At 43.8% G+C, this 19838-nt stretch overlaps 1 pseudogene; it reads left to right on the top strand.

Annotated features, from left to right (window-relative positions):
• Positions 1-17879: 17879 nt before the first annotated feature.
• Positions 17880-19359, top strand: LOC124655414 (annotated as a pseudogene).
• Positions 19360-19838: the final 479 nt, after the last annotated feature.

The raw sequence follows: 19838 nt of genomic DNA on the forward strand, positions 1-19838 counted from the left end.
TGGATAAGCAAGGTTTAAGTGTAATACCATTACTCCTCCATTCAAGACATGAGTAATGGTCTAGGTTTAATTACTAGTGATCTACCTATCATTTTATGTGATGAATGATATTTGTTTATCATATAGGTTCAGCTTATCATTCAAATCTACAGGGCATGAGCATGCATTAGACATGATCAACTTATTCCTCACTAATCTCTCTTTATTATTCCTCTCATCACACTCACCTAGATTCTTAGGCTTTATGATCATCACCCAATATGTAATGATCAAATTATTGGCATCATAATGGTTCATTAATGAATCATGGTTCTCCTCTCCAAGATCAAGGTTGGTTTGAATAAGTAGGATTTAATACTACTCTAGTATTCTCTAGGATAGACATGGCTATGGTTAGTATTATAACTTCTCTCACTTCTCAATGTCTTGGAATATCCTAAGGTCCTACTCAAGAGATGATGATATGATCCTCTAAATATATGGTTTGCCTAGGAATTCTACCTTGGTATCTTCTGTAGCTTGTTCTTCAGGAAATCTGATAAACCTGCATCTTGTGGTATGCCTCCACCTCCTAGCTTCATCATCTTGATCCTAGCTAATGCACATGGAGTGGCTCTATGTGTTTGTTTCCTTGTATCATGCTACAAGATGATCAAATGGATGAAGGGTGTGGCTCCTTTTATAGGCTTGGGCAAGCTCTAGTATCATGACACATAGGTGGTGAATCTTGTTTTGGTTTGATGAGTAAGGTGCTTGGTTGTCATGTACTCATCCATAGCAATCCTTTGAGCATGAGGTGGAAAAGCTTGGGATGCAAGTCATGTAGATATTTTCATCATATGTGACATAGAGATTGTCCTCTCATATGATTTACTTTTGGATGGTCAAGTGGCATTTGTTACTAAATATCTTGTGGATGATTTTATTATTATGGATGAGTTACTATATCATATTGGATTGGATTTATATTATAATATTGGTTAAAAGGTCAAGGTTGAAGGTTGAAGGTTATTCCTCAATTTTGGATAGTTGGGTTTGATTTCACCAAGGCATGATCATATGAGTTTCAAAATACTCATAGTTAGTTTTATTCAAATAGTTTGAATTATAATTCGTAATGTAAACGGATCTAGTTTTATGATATTCCATATATTTAATAAGTTATGATTTAAATAAGAATGTGTGACTTTTATGCACTTTAGACCCTGTGGTTTACCTTATTTGGTAATAAGTTTAGAAGTGAATTAAATTACACACAAAGGTAATTGCTAACTTTTAAGTGTTAATAAGTTGGGGTTTGATTCTTAAAGAATGTGTTGTTGTAAAGAATTTCATGTTGAGATCTTTTGTAAGATCTTGTAGTTGATCCTTACTTAAGGTGTTGTTATTGGAAAGCTAATTCCATTTGATCTAGCCCATAGATCAAATCATCTCTACCCAAAAGAAGATTTTAGCAAAGATCACTGTGATGTTTATAGCGCTTGACTTGATGATCTACTTCAATTCCAGCAAGTCAAGTGAAACTTCAGTTACTATGATAGATTTTATTTGAAAACGCGAAAATTCTCCGGATTTTTTATGCACTAATGCAATGCACACTTTGGTATTCTCTCATTTTGTTGCCTCTAAACCTGGGATATTACACATTATTGCAACATCTCGCTGTCCATTCACAACAAAACACATATGAGCTTGTTATGAATTTAAAGCACATATGCAACACAAAAAATCCAAAGATTGTAGTAGTAATATGAGAACCGTCACATAAAATATTAAATGTAAAACAAAAATAGTGAATATGCACAATAGAAAATGGTAGGGTTAACCCTATCTGTCCTCAAAGTTGAGCCGGGATTGTGGAACTAAGACGCTGGTGCGCTCGGTCATGGTTTGGGACGACCGACTGATCGTTCACCCCCGACTGATAAAGTCTTTTCCCTACAAAAATGACAAAACTCATCCATAATAGTGACGAAGTCACCCCATACATACAGACTTTGCTTAGTTCCGTCTTCAAAGCAGCAAATCTTGAATGCTTTATTTTTTATGAGCTTAACGCGCATACTCTATATTGTTATGTCTAAGACCCTGATCACGAGCTGCCCAAAAAATGACACGTGTTTCATCTAAACGCTCTTATTTCTTGATTCTTCTCGTCAACAATGTGTACCATATTATTAAGTCAACCATAGATCTGTTTGGCACGACGTGGACGTCCTTCGTTGCGTGTTATGGACAGCTCACCCTTGCTTAGTGCCCTTGTGTATACTAATTAGTATAAATTGCTTAGCATCGTCATGTGTCATTGGTGCTTGATCTTGTCTCCCGATAATTAACAATGAGGCGGCGGCCGATGGTGCGGTTGGCTACCATCCTTGACAATGTCCTAGTTAAGTTAGTACTACTACTATTGAATCCGCAGGGTTAGCTCGTTGGTGAACACGTCGTGTGATGTGCCCGAAAATAGAAGGAAAGCTAGCCAGGTAGGTGGCGATCGACTTGACTGGAAGAATCTCTCATTTTGATATCGTCTTCTGTACTTACTTTTAGTACCACTACTTAACTATCCGAGCAAGCATCTGAGCGATATTATAGACGTACGTACGTGTCCGCAGGTAGTGATATTAATCTCTGTGGCGTAGCTTGAGATCTGAGAAGACTAGCTAAGTTATCCGGTTGATCGAACTATCGAAAACCACTCACACACCTTGCTCGTTGCATTGGTGTCCGCTGGAAACCTGCAGTGATCCCAAGCAACGACCTCGCCTCCACGGTAAACCCAGGCCAGCCCTTGGCTCGACATGGCATGGTCAGGCACGACGACATGCATGGCTGCCGGCGAATGCTATCCTCACACGTCAGGCCACCACATATGGTACTGACCGCGGGCGCACGGCATGGCACAGGACCTGGGTTTCCATGTATCGACGAGGAAATTGGGCAGGAAAAGCCCCGGCCGCGACAAAACCCTGAACCTCAAGATGGATGATGTCCGGTCACGTCTCGGCTATAGACATTTTGAAGTGACTGGGTAAGGATCTCGCATCAAAAATCTAATCGAATGGGTTCAGGCCATTTTGGATGTTGGCATAGGCTGTGCCGATGGCTAACGTTCGCACAGAGCACCGTGTGCACATGTGCATTATTTTTCAAAAAAAAATCATTTCTTTATTTTTTCTAGCATTTTTTAGTTGTTTGACAGTTGAATTTCTAAGCATGCTTAATATTAGATCAAATTATTAATTAATAGATAAATTTTTCACTCAGTCACCTATTCTTAAACTGCTTCCATTTGAGCATGCTTAACTTCTTTAGTTCTTCGAAGTGAGCTTTCGACAGAGGAGTTATTCTTTGTTGACAACAGTACCTTATGAATCCTGTTACCCCTTGGACCATGACATTACACTACTTTATTATTTAAATTCCAAATAATTATTTGACCCTTCGAAAAATAAATACATTATTTTTTAATAATAAATCTTGAAACAATAAATAATTTTTCTTTTTCTTTTTTCATGAAAATCTATAAGCTGAAAAAGTCATATTTTATTTTTGATTTTGATGAATCTAAAAAACCAGTAAACGACCGTAGGCATTGAAATCGGATGTAAATTTTTGTAGATATATTTTAATATAAAAATATTTTCATCGGAGGTCATATGCAACAAGAAAAGACGTTTTACCAAAATATGACGCCATTTTATCGAAATTCATGTTTGTTAATTTTCCTAACAACTAGACCACATATTACATGGTCACCTCAAAAAAATTACTTTTTGAAATTTCTAACATTTTCTTTTATTTTTTTTAAAACTAAAAAGGTGATTCCCGGTGGTGGGGTGCATGGAGAAAAAATCTTGTGGCTGGAGAGGAAAAAAAGAGAAAAACATGGCCGTTGGCATAGTCCTAACGTCGTTGCGCCGTTGCCTCACCGTCACGGCGGAGACCCCCTGTGATGATGGCTTTCCTGTGCCGACGGCGAGACCGGTCCCGTGCCATCGAACTTTTTATGTTCCAACCCTATGCTGATGACCCCGACAAAAAACCGTCGGCACATATCCTAGCCATCGGCACACGTTTTCCGTAGTGTCATTCCAATATCTTTAGTTAAAATTTCATAGATTGACAAGGGTATTAGGTTCATTTGTTTTTTCAATGGTATCACTTAAGAGAAAAATATTTGATAAAGATACCGAACATCCAGGTTTGTGCAAATAAGCCTTGAGCTCTACCTGACAAAATATACATGTAGCTGACATAATATTTCCAATACCAACTAAGATCAGAGGCCGAAGTTATTGAACATTGCTTTCCTTTCAGATAAGCTTGTTGAGTACGCTCGTACTCACCTGTTTACTTCCAAAAACACTCGGTAGACTTTAAGAGTAGTGAAGGACATTACCCTGACAAGAGGCTGAAGGCACCTACGAGGTCTTGTACGAGGATCTCGATCTGTCGGGTGGAATTGAAGGCATGGACTACGCCACTACGGGATAATCTATTTTGCTCACGAAGTCGAGGACGAGAAGGAAAAAGTCTCGAATAGTCATAGGAGAGCCGGGTAGCCTAAAACCTTATATATAAAAAGTTGTTGAGCTTAATAGTACTTAGTTTAATGATTCTGATGGTTTGTGTAACATCCCAAAAATTTCAAAACAAAGAAAAGGAATTTCACTTATTTCAAAAATTGGAGCCAACAAATTTTTTGGATTACTTTTTATCTGAGGTGCATAGTGCTCATACCCAATTCTTGAGAGTCTTTGCCATGATTGTTTGTTGAAGTGATGAACATGTTCCTAAAACCCTAAACCTTGCTCTTTGAGGTCAACAAGAAACAAAATAAAAACAAAACAAAATAAAAGAAAAAGCCTATGTGAGCAAATAGCCAAAATGGCAAATCTTGACCTATGCCATTATACTTTACCTAAATTGTTTGAAACCATTACTAAAATTAACCTAACACACAATGAACCAAATTGATGACTCTTGGTCAAAGAAAAAGAAAATAAAATAAAAACATGAAATTCACATATGAGGCTATGGCCATTTTTGCAAATCTTTAACCTAGGCCATTTTACTTTGTGCCAATGGTATAGAAACATAACTAAACACTAAATAACACTTTTTGAATCAAAGAAACACAAATCAAATCAAAGGAAATAGCAATACCTAGTTACATGTGATAATGGTCACATGTGGCAATTTTAACATCTTACCCACTTTGAGCCCCTGTATTAAGAGTTTTCTAAACCAAAGTCTCTCAACTGTTTGCACCTCATCCAAGACCTCATCAAGATGAACAACTTTGGTGTTGACCACCTTGACTAACTCCTTTTCTATTGCTTAATATAAGAGTGCAAAGTGGCAATATATAATCAGATTTAAGATCACCCCACATTTTGATTTTCACAAACCAGCATCATTTCGCACACCACCACCACCAACTTGTGCCAAATATGATTTGAATCACATCCACCAAAAAGTTTGACAAATTTCAAATTCTTTTCTCTTTCGGCCATTACAACAAACACCTCGTGTGCACAATTTTACCAACTATACACATCCTTTTATCCAGCATGTTTTTGCCTCAGTCATCAAGCCTAGGTCACCATTAGTCCTCTCTTTCACTCAGTACACGATGCCAAGCGCCAGAGACAAACTTTGTGCATGATATCAGCAAGGACATGACCATGCCGTGCATGTCATGCCCCTCTCCATGCCATCCTCTCCTCCTCTCACCTCAGCCTATGCACCACCATGTCCTGGAGGCTCTACACATCTCCCTGGTCACGCTCATGCCAGCCTCGGGCCGAGGAGACGCGTGCAACGGCCAGCAAAGGATGTGCCCACGTCAGCCCAGACACGCCAGAGCATGCACGGGCATGACGCAGAGCACGCTAGTACACGGCCGCGCCTCATCGCCTCCAACCTCCCCTGACCTCAGCTTCTGCACGGAGCCTCGCCACGGTACCAGTAAGCTCCCAGACACCCCCATCTCCCCGCTCGAGCACTGTCGCCAACGCCATCGTCGACATCCTCCGCCACTGGCACGCCAGTACATGACGATCGCCCGAGCAACTCCGTCCACCCTCTGCTGCGCCATGACGCGCAAGAGGACCACCAGGCCACGCTCTACCGTCCTGCATCCCCGCTCGCGTCACTAGCCCACTGTAGCACCGTCGCCGCCATCACCTTGCCCGTGCGCCTCGGCCTCGACCGCCAGCTATAAAAGGAGACCCTCCCCTGCCTTTCTCTTCACACCATTAGCTTTCCCTCTCCCTCCTGAGCCTCCTCGACCACTTCCCCCCTTCGCATTGCCGCCGGAACCACCCCAATTTCTCGCCGGAGCCCGCGGAACAGCCGCAGACGAAGCCGTCGATTGCCGCCGCCCCAGGAGCCGTTGCTTGTTCTAGGAGGATCGCTGTCGTCCGCAACATCGCCCTGCATCGACGCCCATGACCGCCGGCCACCGGTGAGCTCACCGAATCCCTAGCCTCGCCGCCAGTAACCCTTGCTCTCGTCGGAGACTATGACGCTCGTGGGCCGTCAGATCGTGTTCTAATCGTGCGGCCCGCATTAGATCATACCGCTTCGGCGTTTATGACTCGCTGACGTGTGGGGTTTGTTGTCAGTTGGCCCGCGTGTGCGAGACACACCGCTGGGCCGGCCCAACTCTTTTCCCCTCTCCTTGGCCCAATTCGTTTCCCGCTTCATCCCAGAAATTTGAATTCGAATTAATTGTTTTAGCTGAAATTCTATACTTGTGCCCAATTCAAAATTGAATAACTTCAAATCCACTGAGCCAAATTTGATGAATTTTATGTTGTTGGAAAGCCTATGAAATTATCTATCAAACTACACTGGTCTCAAACCTAGATGCATTGTAGAACTCATGTAGTAAAAATAACAAGGTTGTGCCTTTTTTAAATTCCAACAATTATTAAAACCCATCCATAAGTGATTTTGAGTTGATTCAAACTCTCATCACATTTAATATTGTATAATTGATTATGTAAAAATATGGCATGGTTGCTTCTTATGATCATGAGCTAGATTCAAATAATGGCTATATAGTCATTTCTAGCTCATTTAAATCATTTCAAATTTTTGAATTTGAAATCTATGAGATGTAGCATCTCATTTAAATCATCTTCCCAAGTAATGTGAAGTAAGGTGATGACCTTAGTTGCGACGTCTCATCATTGCTTACTTGAGGATGTTAAATCAAAGTAGGATTTAAATTGCATGAGGTATAGTACCTCATTTAAATCATTTTTCTCAAATGATAAGTGTGAAGTGTTGACCTTGGTCAACATAATCCCACATTTACTATTTGAGGAGATTAAATCTTAATAAGATTTCAATGAGAGGAAATTCTTCTTCTTACAAGTTTTCTTAAAAGAAAAACAAAGCCAACCCCCTTGTGATTAATGTTGTGATGATATGTTAGCTTGTGTGAACCATTTATGGGTTAAGTCTAGCACTTAAGCTTTGTGTGGTGATTGTATATACCTCGTTTTCGCTTTATAGACGCTAGCACTAAGGACTACCAGGAGGAGGAGGTATTCTACCAAGAGAAAGAAGAAAGCTTTGATCACTGTACCAATCAAGGCAAGCTATACTCTTGCAAGTTACCCTAGTGCAAGCTCAACTTGAGCAAGGCACTCATACCATACTACTTGTGTTTTACTTTCTAAGTCCCAGTTTTTATCTTACAAAGCTTTTACTTTGATTATCAAGGTTTACTTTTATAGTTAACTTGAGTCTAGATATGGAGTAGTACAAGAACATCAAAGTTAGCCTAGAAAGCTACAAGCTAGTTAGCACCCCTCATGACTAGTTGCTAGTGCTAAAACTAAAATTGGCTACTCTAGATGGGAACTTGTGAAATTCTTGACTTTGAAAACCTTGGAATGATGAGTCATTCTATTGAAAGATTTTGAAGGTGAATGTGACTTGAATGACATGGTGATTTTGATAAAAACTGATGATTGGGTTCGGATGCGATACCTTTCCAATTCTTGAGTACCCCCACAATACCTGATTATTGGTAAGGCTTTAGCTGGAAATTTATGTGTCTTAGTATGGGTTCCCTCTGAACAAGCGTCATAGAGGTTATGCCGAGGCTGCCTCCGTTGAAAGTGAAATGACGTAAAAAGAATTGAATGTCCTACCCAAGCCTCCGTGCGATTCCCGGGATAGCAGTTGGTTATCACCGGGAGGCCAAACTCATGGGGGAGGTGCCTATACTAGGATGTGTAAGTGAAAGTTTAATGGTTGATGATCCGCATACCGAGTTATGGTTATTCGGGGTTATCTCGACGGATGTAATCAAATGTTGTGGCACAAGTGTGCAACCTCTGCAGAGTGTAAACCTATTCGAATAGCCGCGTCCGCGGTCATGGACAGTTGAAAAGGTCATACTGTTCGGTCATCGGAACTTTTCCAAAAAGGTGACATGTGATGGGTGACTTGTGAATTGAACTTGAAAGGTGACTTTGACTTGAATCACAACAGAGTTGTGGGAATGACACTAATGTTTCCACTTGAGTTAAGTTAGGCAAATGAAGAGTCTTTGGTTACTAAATGCTTATGAAATAAAACTGGCTTTATGCAAATGAACCTAGAGCTTAGAATTCCATTGATATAGTTGATAGTGCTTACATTAGTATTAGTTTGCGAGTACTTTAAAGTACTCATGGCTGTGTTCCTGGCTATTCAAATGGCCAGACTATGAAGATGAGCCCCAGTACCAGGATGATGGACAGCAGGACGTCTACGATAACTAGGACTACTCTTGACGTCAAAAGTTGCTTGTGGAGCTGATACGCGTACAGCACGCGTTCGTTGGGAGCCCCAAGAGGAAGGTGTGATGCGTACAGCGGCAAGTTTTCCCTCAGTAAGAAACCAAGGTTTATCGAACCAGTAGGAGCCAAGAAGCACGTTGAAGGTTGATGGCGGCGAGATGTAGTGCGGCGCAACACCAGGGATTCCGGCGCCAACGTGGAACCCGCACAACACAACCAAAGTACTTTGCCCCAACGAAACGAGTGAGGTTGTCAATCTCACCGGCTTGTCTGTAACAAAGGATTAGATGTATAGTGTGGATGATGATTGTTTGCGAGAAAACAGTAGAACAAGTATTGCAATAGATTGTATTCGATTAAAAGAATGGACCGGGGTCCACAGCTCACTAGAGGTGTCTCTCCCATAAGATAAATAGCATGTTGGGTGAACAAATTATAGTTGGGCAATTGACAAATAGAGAGGGCATGACAATGCACATACATGATATGATGAGTATTGTGAGATTTAATTGGGCATTACGACAAAGTACATAGACCGCTATCCATCATGCATCTATGCCTAAAAAGTCCACCTTCGAGTTATCATCCGAACCCCTTCCAAGTATTATGTTGCAAACAACGTACAATTGCATTAAGTATGGTGCGTAATGTAATCAATTACTACATCCTCGGACATAGCATCGATGTTTTATCCCTAGTGGTAACAAGACATCCACAACCTTAGAACTTTCCGTCATCGTCCCGCATTTAATGGAGGCATGAACCCACTATCGAGCATAAATACTCCCTCTGGGAGTTAAGAGTAAAAACTTGGCCAGAGCCTCTACTAATAACAGAGAGCATGCAAGATCATAAACAACACATAGGTAATAGATTGATAATCAACATAACATAGTATTCTCTATCCATCGAATCCCAACAAACACAACATATAGTATTACAGATAGATGATCTTGATCATGTTAGGCAGCTCACAAGATCCAACAATGAAGCACAATTAGGAGAAGACGACCATCTAGCTACCGCTATGGACCCATAGTCCAGGGGTGAACTACTCACTCATCACTCCGGAGGCGACCATGGCGGTGAAGAGTCCTCCCGGGAGATGATTCCCCTCTCCGGCAGGGTGCCGGAGGCGATCTCCTGAATCCCCCGAGATGGGATTGGCGGCGGCGGCATCTCTGGAAGGTTTTCCGTATCGTGGCTCTCGGTACTGGGGGTTTTGCGACGAAGGCTATAAGTAGGCGGAGGAGATAGGTCAGGGGCCACACGAGGGCCCCACACGCTAGGCCGGCGCAGCCAGGGCTTGGGCCGCGCCGCCCTAGTGTGTCGCCAGCTCGTGGCCCCACTTCGTATCATCTTCGGTCTTCTGGAAGCTTCGTGTGAAAATAGGCCCCTGGGCGTTGATTTCGTCCAATTCCGAGAATATTTCCTTACTAGGATTTCTGAAACCAAAAACAGCAGAAAAACAACAACTCGCTCTTCGGCATCTCGTTAATAGGTTAGTGCCGGAAAATGCATAAATATGATATAAAGTATGCATAAAACATGTAGGTATCATCAATAAAGTGGCATGGAACATAAGAAATTATCGATACGTTGGAGACGTATCAGCATCCCCAAGCTTAGTTTCTCGCTCGTCCCGAGCAGGTAAATGATAACAAAGATAATTTCTGGAGTGACATGCCATCATAACCTTGATCATACTATTGTAAGCATATGTAATGAATGCAGCGATCAAAACAATGGTAATGCAATGACTAAACAAATGAATCATAAAGCAAAGACTTTTCATGAATAGTACTTCAAGACAAGCATCAATAAGTCTTGCATAAGAGTTAACTCATAAAGCAATAATTCAAAGTAAAGGTATTGAAGCAACACAAAGGAAGATTAAGTTTCAGCGGTTGCTTTCAACTTGTAACATGTATATCTCATGGATAGTTGTCAATGTAAAGTAATACAACAAGTGCAATATGCAAGTATGTAGGAATCAATGCATAGTTCACACAAGTGTTTGCTTCTTGAGATGGGAGGAAAATAGGTGAACTGACTCAACAATAAAAGTAAAAGAAAGGCCCTTCGCAGAGGGAAGCATTGATTGCTATATTTGTGCTAGAGCTTTGATTTTGAAAACAAGAAACAATTTTGTCAACGGTAGTAATAAAGCATATGTGTCATGTAAATTATATCCTACAAGTTGCAAGCCTCATGCATAGTATACTAATAGTGCCCGCACCTTGTCCTAATTAGCTCGGATTACCTGGATTATCATCGCAATGCATATGTTTTAACCAAGTGTCACAAAGGGGTACCTCTATGCCGCCCGTACAAAGGTCTAAGGAGAAAGCTCGCATTGGATTTCTCGCTATTGATTATTCTCAACTTAGACATCCATACCGGGACAACATAGACAACAGATAATGGACTCCTCTTTTATGCATAAGCATTCAATCAACAATTAATTTTCTCATATGAGATTGAGGATATTTGTCCAAAACTGAAACTTCCACCATGGATCATGGCTTTAGTTAGCGGCCCAATGTTCTTCTCTGACATTATGCATGCTCTAACCATTCTAGTGGTAAATCTCCCTTACTTCGTACAAGACGGACATGCATAGCAACTCACATGATATTCAACAAAGAGTAGTTGATGGCGTCCCCAGAACATGGTTATCGCACAACAAGCAACTTAATAAGATATAAAGTGCATAAGTACATATTCAATACCACAATAGTTTTTAGGCTATTTGTCCCATGAGCTATATATTGCAAAGGTAGAGGATAGAAATTTAAAGGTAGCACTCAAGCAATTTACTTTGGAATGGCGGAGAAATACCATGTAGTAGGTAGGTATGGTGGACACAAATGGCATAGTGGTTGGCTCAAGGATTTTGGATGCATGAGAAGTATTCCCTCTCGATACAAGGTTTAGGCTAGCAAGGCTATTTGAAACAAACACAAGGATGAACCGGTGCAGCAAAACTCACATAAAAGACATATTGTAAACATTATAAGGCTCTACACCGTCTTCCTTGTTGTTCAAACTCTTTACTAGAAATTATCTAGACCTTAGAGAGACCAATTATGCAAACCAAATTTTAGCAAGCTCTATGTATTTATTTATTAATAGGTGCAAAGTATATGATGCAAGAGCTTAAACATGAGCACAACAATTGCCAAGTATCAAATTATCCAAGACATTTTACCAATTACTACATGTAGCATTTTCCGTTTCGAACCATATAACAATTTAACGAAGAAGAAACTTTCGCCATGAATACTATGAGTAAAGCCTAAGGACATATTTGTCCATATGCAACAGCGGAGCGTGTCTCTCTCCCACACAATGAATGCTAGGATCCATTTTATTCAAACAAAACAAAAACAAAAACAAACCGACGCTCCAAGCAAAGTACATAAGATGTGATGGAATAAAAATATAGTTTCACTAGAGGAACTCCGATAATGTTGTCGATGAAGAAGGGGATGCCTTGGGCATCCCCAAGCTTAGACGCTTGAGTCTTCTTGATATATGCAGGGGTAAACCACCGGGGCATCCCCAAGATTAGAGCTTTCACTCTCCTTGATCATATTGTATCATCTCCCTCTCTTGATCCTTGAAAAGTTCCTCCACACCAAACTCAAAACAACTCATTAGAGGGTTAGTGCACAATTAAAATTTACATGTTCAGAGGTGACACAATCATTCTTAACACTTCTAGACATTGCACAAAGCTACTGAAAGTTAATGGAATCGAAATATCCATCAAGCATAGCAAAACAGGCAATGCGAAATAAAAGGCAGAATCTGTCAAAACAGAACAGTCCGTAAAGACGAATTTCTAAGAGGCACCAGACTTGCTCAAATGAAAATTCTCAAATTGAATGAAAGTTGCGTACATATCTGAGGATCACTCATGTAAATTGGCATAATTTTCTGAGTTACCTACAGAGAATTAGGCCCAGATTCGTTACAGCAAAGAAATCTGTTTCTGCGCAGTAATCCAAATCTAGTATGAACCTTACTATCAAAGACTTTACTTGGCACAACAATGCAGAAAACTAAGATAAGGAGAGGTTGCTACAGTAGTAACAACTTCCAAGACTCAAATATAAAATAAAAGTGCAGTAGTAAAAACATGGGTTGTCTCCCATAAGCGCTTTTCTTTAACGCCTTTCAGCTAGGCGCAGAAAGTGTAAATCAAGTATTATCAAGAGATGGTGCACCAACATTACCTTGGGTTTTGCACCTACCTTTCTTGTTCTTTTTCTTACTCTTTGATTTAGGGAATACATGTCTACCCCCGGTGTAGAGGTGTATTTTAGGGTGCCTTCCCCCACATCTATGACTGCTCCCAATAGTTTCAGCAGGGATCTTCCGAGTGTGATTTGTCCTGTTCCTGCACATTCAATAACAAGATAATCAATGGATATTGTTCTTCCAAGAATGGTTGTATGCACACCCGCAGCTATTCCCTTAGGAATTATAATAGAGTTATCAATAAGAGTTATTCCTTCTCCCCCTTCAACGAATCCCCAAAGTGCCAAAGATTCATGAATACTCTTAGGCATAAGGCAAAATTCAGACATAATATCACAATTGGCATGAAGAGTTTGATCACCGATAACAACTTTAATAGTAGGATCCCATAATGAAGGTTCAGAGTTCACTAAAACTTGATCAAGACGGTTACGAACATATCTATAATTTTCGTTCAAGCGAGATGCACTTGTCTCAAGAGTGTTTAATCTATTATAAATGCTAATAAGGGTTGAATCAAAGTTATTAGCTGAATCATGTGATGCAACCAACTTCTTTATGGCATTAAAAGCTTGATCTCCATTGCAATGAAGGAAATCTCCTCCCACTAAAGCATCCAAAGCATATCTATAGCGAATCATAAGACCAAAATAAAAGTTACTAAGAAGCAAACTTAGAGTCATTTGAGGTTCAGCTTTATGATAAGAATCAAAAATTCTGGACCAAGCATCTTTAAAACTCTCCTCATCCCCTTGTTTAAAAGTGAAGACTAATTCCTCCGGTGAAGAAGTAACAGGTGCAGAACTAGACATGGTAACAAAAGTAAAATGCAAGTAACTATTTTTTTGTGTTTTTGATATAGCAAACAAGATAGCAAATAAAGTAAAACTAGCAACTAATTTTTTTGTATTTTGATTTAGTGCAGCAAACAAAGTAGTAAATAAAATAAAGCAAGACAAAAACAAAGTAAAGAGATTGGAATGTGGAGACTCCCCTTGCAGCGTGTCTTGATCTCCCCGGCAACGGCGCCAGAAAATCTGCTTGATACGCGTACAGCACGCGTCCGTTGGGAACCCCAAGAGGAAGGTGTGATGCGTACAGCGGCAAGTTTTCCCTCAGTAAGAAACCAAGGTTTATCGAACCAGTAGGAGCCAAGAAGCACGTTGAAGGTTGATGGCGGCGAGATGTAGTGCGGCGCAACACCAGGGATTTCGGCGCCAACGTGGAACCTGCACAACACAACCAAAGTACTTTGCCCCAACGAAACAGTGAGGTTGTCAATCTCACCGGCTTGCTGTAACAAAGGATTAGATGTATAGTGTGGATGATGATTGTTTGCAGAAAACAGTAGAACAAGTATTGCAGTAGATTGTATTCGATTAAAAGAATGGACTGGGGTCCACAGTTCACTAGAGGTGTCTCTCCCATAAGATAAATAGCATGTTGGGTGAACAAATTACAGTTGGGCAATTGACAAATAGAGAGGGCATGACAATGCACATACATGATATGATGAGTATTGTGAGATTTAATTGGGCATTACGACAAAGTACATAGACCGCTATCCCAGCATGCATCTATGCCTAAAAAGTCCACCTTCAGGTTATCATCCGAACCCCTTCCAGTATTAAGTTGCAAACAACAGACAATTGCATTAAGTATGGTGCGTAATGTAATCAATAACTACATCCTCGGACATAGCATCGATATTTTATCCCCTAGTGGCAACAGCACATCCACAACCTTCGAACTTTCTGTCACTGTCTCAGATTTAATGGAGGCATGAACCCACTATCGAGCATAAATACTCCCTCTTGGAGTTAAGAGTAAAAACTTGGCCAGAGCCTCTACTAATAACGGAGAGCATGCAAGATCATAAACAACACATAGGTAATAGATTGATAATCAACATAACATAGTATTCTCTATCCATCGGATCCCAATAAACACAACATATAGTATTACAGATAGATGATCTTGATCATGTTAGGCAGCTCACAAGATCCAACAATGAAGCACAATTAGGAGAAGACGACCATCTAGCTACCGCTATGGACCCATAGTCCAGGGGTGAACTACTCACTCATCACTCCGGAGGTGACCATGGCGGTGAAGAGTCCTCCGGGAGATGATTCCCTCTCCGGCAGGGTGCCGGAGGCGATCTCCCGAATCCCCCGAGATGGGATTGGCGGCGGCGGCGTCTCCGGAAGGTTTTCCGTATCGTGGCTCTCGGCATCGGGGGTTTCGCGACGAAGGCTATAAGTAGGCGGAGGAGATAGGTCAGGGGGCCACACGAGGGCCCCACACGCTAGGCCGGCGCGGCCAGGGCTTGGGCCGCGCCGCCCTAGTGTGTCGCCAGCTCGTGGCCCCACTTCGTATCATCTTCGGTCTTCTGGAAGCTTCGTGTGAAAATAGGCCCCTGGGCGTTGATTTCGTCCAATTCCGAGAATATTTCCTTACTAGGATTTCTGAAACCAAAAACAAGCAGAAAACAGCAACTGGCTCTTCGGCATCTCGTTAATAGGCTAGTGCCGGAAAATGCATAAATATGTCATAAAGTATGCATAAAACATGTAGATATCATCAATAATGTGGCATGGAACATAAGAAATTATCGATACGTCGGAGACGTATCAGGAGCATATGGACCGCTACTACGTTTCTTCCGCTGTGTGTGTTTTGTAATTGATCATTAGATCAACTATTATTGTAAGACTGGATCATGTGATCCTTTGTTGTAAGACAATTATGAGTTGTAATGAATGATGTTCTGTGATATCAATCTATTATGTCTCGCAAAAACAATATTCCCGGGATTGCGATATATGGCATAATAGGCATCTGGAGTTAAAAATCCGGGTGTTGACAGTTTGTGAGATTTTCAGAGTTGGAGTTGAGCTAGATTGTTATCCTCACTGGACCAATGAGGATATCAAAGAGTTTGTACACTTCTAACTTATAATAATAAGTGTTTGATATTTGAACCCGCAAAGTTTATGTTGCACCACTCCGAGGGATGTAATACTTGGAAATTGGTACTTTCAAAAATGTTATGTCAACGACCTGCGTACTATAACATGTGGCGGTATGGGTTAGCTACAATACCCGGCGTTGTGTGATGAGGTCCCGGAGCTCCACCCCCTCCGACAACGGCGGAACATCGAAGCCGCAGTTGGACATGTGGTAGTGGGGCAGCTGGTAATCCGGCGGCACAAGCATGCGAGCTCTGTGCGGCACCGGGGTGGTGCATGAACTCGCCGTACTCGCCGTCGCTGTCGCCGCCGCCGACTTCTTGGTTGTGCACCATCGCTACGAAGATGGAGGTGGTGGGCTAGGTTTTTTTTGTGAGGGGCGAAGAGGGGACCAGATTTAATAGAGGAGGATATTGTGCACATCAAAGACGACGAGGAAGCTCTGTCGTTGCTGCGTGGAGCGAGGGAGCGGCTTCTCGTCTCACGCTACGTCTGCATGGGAAACCGACACGTCCACTAATCTTCTCCACTGTCATTAAAGACAACAATCCACCGCTTCTCTCGCTACTACGACAGTCTCACCCAAGAAATCCTACGTGATGAGGAGCGGCGACGTGCCTGGCCCTAGGGGCAGACACTGTCATGTCGGGTATCTATTGAGCTTGAAATGTTGCTAGCTATTTAGAGTAAGTACAATACGGTCCAACCAGTTGGCTATAAAAATAAAATATTATATGTTTGCTTTTAGAGGAGAGAGATTAGGAGAGAGAATGAAAGTGTGCTCTTATGCAATAGCCAGCTCTAGCACGTACTCCTAGGCACTATGTGAAACTAAAAGGTGGGCCATATATTGTAAAAGTAATACACTTTTAGAGAAAGTACAATAAGGTACAATCAGCTAGCTATAAGAGATAAAATAATATAAATTTGATTAGTTCAAAGAGAGAGATTAGGAGAGAGAAGAGAAGTGGGCTCTTATCTAATAGCTAGCTCTAGCACGTGCTCCTAGGCACAATATGAGACTAAAAGGTGGGCCATATATTGTAAAAGTATTATACTTTTATAGCTTACTATTGTAAATGCTAGCTATAAGTTGACTATAAATGATGTGGAAAATTGGTATAACCGGCTGCTAGCTACACCATTATTCTTGCTCTTATAATTTAATATTGTACATACTATCTATAAGTTAACTATAGATGATGTGACAAACGGTTATAGCCGGCTGCCGGCTAAGCTATTGTTTTTGCTCTTATGGGGCGCCTCGTTACGGTCCGAAACCACGCGGCTGCCCACTAGAACTATTAGGATCGTTATTAAGACCGTCGGTGTAGATAATTTAGATCTTAACCCTACTCAGGTTTTGACTTTCTTGCAGTACACGATATTCCTCGCACATTAATGAATGCTTGTGGACTACACTGCTCCGCATTGCCACGAAAACATAACTTGCATTTTGAGGCTACATTCAATTCAACCATGACTTTGCGAGGTCATATGGAACCCTGGCATTTTTACACAGGGAACTGCGTCGATGCAAGCTTCACGTTGACATTTTGGCGCCGTACAATCGATCGTGTGGTGCGCCGGCGTCAGTGCGATTTGCGGTTGCGGGCCGGGGCGCACCATCACCACTGTGCCACTCACTTGTGCTTGTGCAATGGAAATCATGGTACCGCGCCGTCTTCCGGCGTCGCCACGTGCTCCCTGGAAAAGGAAGAAGCAACGTCCATCGTCGCCGAAGCTCAGCCGTCCACCTGTCACAACAACCGTCGCAAGCTTCTATATATACCCCGCCCCCGCCGCACCGCAGCACGATCACCTGAAAATCTTCGTCGCCAAACCACCACAATCTGGCACTCTCCATCGTTCCTTGCTTCCTTCTCCCTTCCATCTTCGTTCTGTTCTCATCGATCACTCCAAGAATTCTTGATTGTTGGCTGGTGATCAACCAACCATGAGGAATCACAAGAAGTTGCTGCAGTTCATACGGCCGGACCCGGCGGTGGCCGCGGCCAAGATGTCCTCTGACGAGGAAGACGACGGCGATGTGTGCTCGTCTCTCCCATCGCCGATGTCCGGCGGGAGCGCGGGCACGTCGACCGCCGCCTCCCCGTCGCCGTACATGCCGTCGCCGTGGGTGAACCTCCCGGGGCTCGGCGCCGGGTCCGCCATGGCTGCTGGGGTCGCTGGTGAAGACGGACGGGCACGTGTACTCGCTGGCCGCGGCCGGGGACCTGCTCTACACCGGCACCGACTCCAAGAACGTGCGTGTGTGGAAGGATCAGCGCGAGTTCGCCGGGTTCAAGTGCGGGAGCGGCCTCGTCAAGGCGATCTTGGTCGCCGGGGACGGCAGGATCTACACCGGCCACCAGGACGGCAAGGTGCGCGTCTGGCGGGCCTCCGCCGATGACCCTGCCGTGCACAAGCGCGTCGGCTCGCTCCCTCGGCTCGGAGAGCTCATTCGGAGCTCCGTCAGGCCGTCGCACTACGTGCATACGGGCCGGCGGAAGCAGAGCTCGCTGTGGCTCCGGCACTTCGACGCCGTGTCGTGCCTGAGCTTAGATGTGGAGGCCGGGTTGATCTACTCCGGGTCCTGGGACCGGACCTTCAAGGTGTGGCGCGTGGCCGACTCGCGGTGCCTCGAGTCCGTCCGCGCGCACGACGATGCGGTGAACACGGTCGCAGCGGCCGGGTTCGACGCGCTGGTGTTCACGGGGTCCGCTGACGGCACGGTGAAGGTCTGGCGGCGGGAGGTCGGGAAGCACGGCGCGACCAGGCACGTCATGGAGCGGGTCCTCCGCAAGGCCGACAGCGCGGTCACCGCCGTCGCGGTTTCCGCGGAGGCGCGTGTCGTGTACGTCGCCTCGTCGGACGGGGCCGTGACGCACTGGCAGTGGCGTCGCGGGGCCGCAAGGGAGAGCGCGCCGAGGAACGGCGGCGCGCTGCGTGGGCACAGGATGGCCGTGCTGTCCCTGGCGGTGGCCGGGCGCGTGGTGGTGAGCGGGTCCACCGACCGGACCATCTGCGTGTGGCGCCGCGACGAGGGCGCCGAACACTCCCGCCTCGCCGTGCTCACCGGTCACACGGGCCCGGTGAAGTGCGTGGCCATGGACGAGGAGGAGTCGCTCGACGCGGACGGGCACCGGCGGTGGGTGGTGTACAGCGGCAGCCTCGACGGGTCCGTCAAGGTGTGGCGCGTGTCCGACGCGCCGGACGCGGTGGCGACGATGGGGCGGACGCCGGCGCACGTGTGGAAGGGCACGCCGTCGCCGCTGGGCGCCTGGAACACGCCGCGCCGGGCGCCGGAGTAGAGCTGATCATCGAAGCGCGTGAAGCAAGTCCCGTTCAATCGGCGCATGTAGAGCACGCACGTGTAAACCGTGCGAGAGCGTGGTAGAATTAGGCTGTAGATACGCGTATGAGCAATGTAGAATCATACTGCCCCGTATGTATGTATGTATTGTACATACGGTGCTGCGTATGTTTGATTTGTTGATTTGATTTATTTTGGGGGCCGCCGAAATGGACGTATGGTGGGAGGTTGATGGGAGAGTTTGTGGTGGTGATTTGGTCGGTTGTCCGAGCGGATCAGTGGGGCCGGCAGGTTGGCGAGAGATCATCGATTTGTGCACTCTCGTCTCAAGCAAGGAACAGTTCTTTCTTCTTGGGGCTTAATTTGAAACTTTGGAGATGTGAACGACGTTGTACTCCGTGTTGTTTTGTAAGACAAGTTATTCAGAAAGATTGGCTTGTGTGAGAAGAAAAGAAGGAAGATGTTGGCAGTTTGCCT

Source organism: Lolium rigidum, chromosome 5 (genome assembly GCF_022539505.1).
Source record: "Lolium rigidum isolate FL_2022 chromosome 5, APGP_CSIRO_Lrig_0.1, whole genome shotgun sequence".
In the NCBI taxonomy this organism is placed as follows: domain Eukaryota; kingdom Viridiplantae; phylum Streptophyta; class Magnoliopsida; order Poales; family Poaceae; genus Lolium; species Lolium rigidum.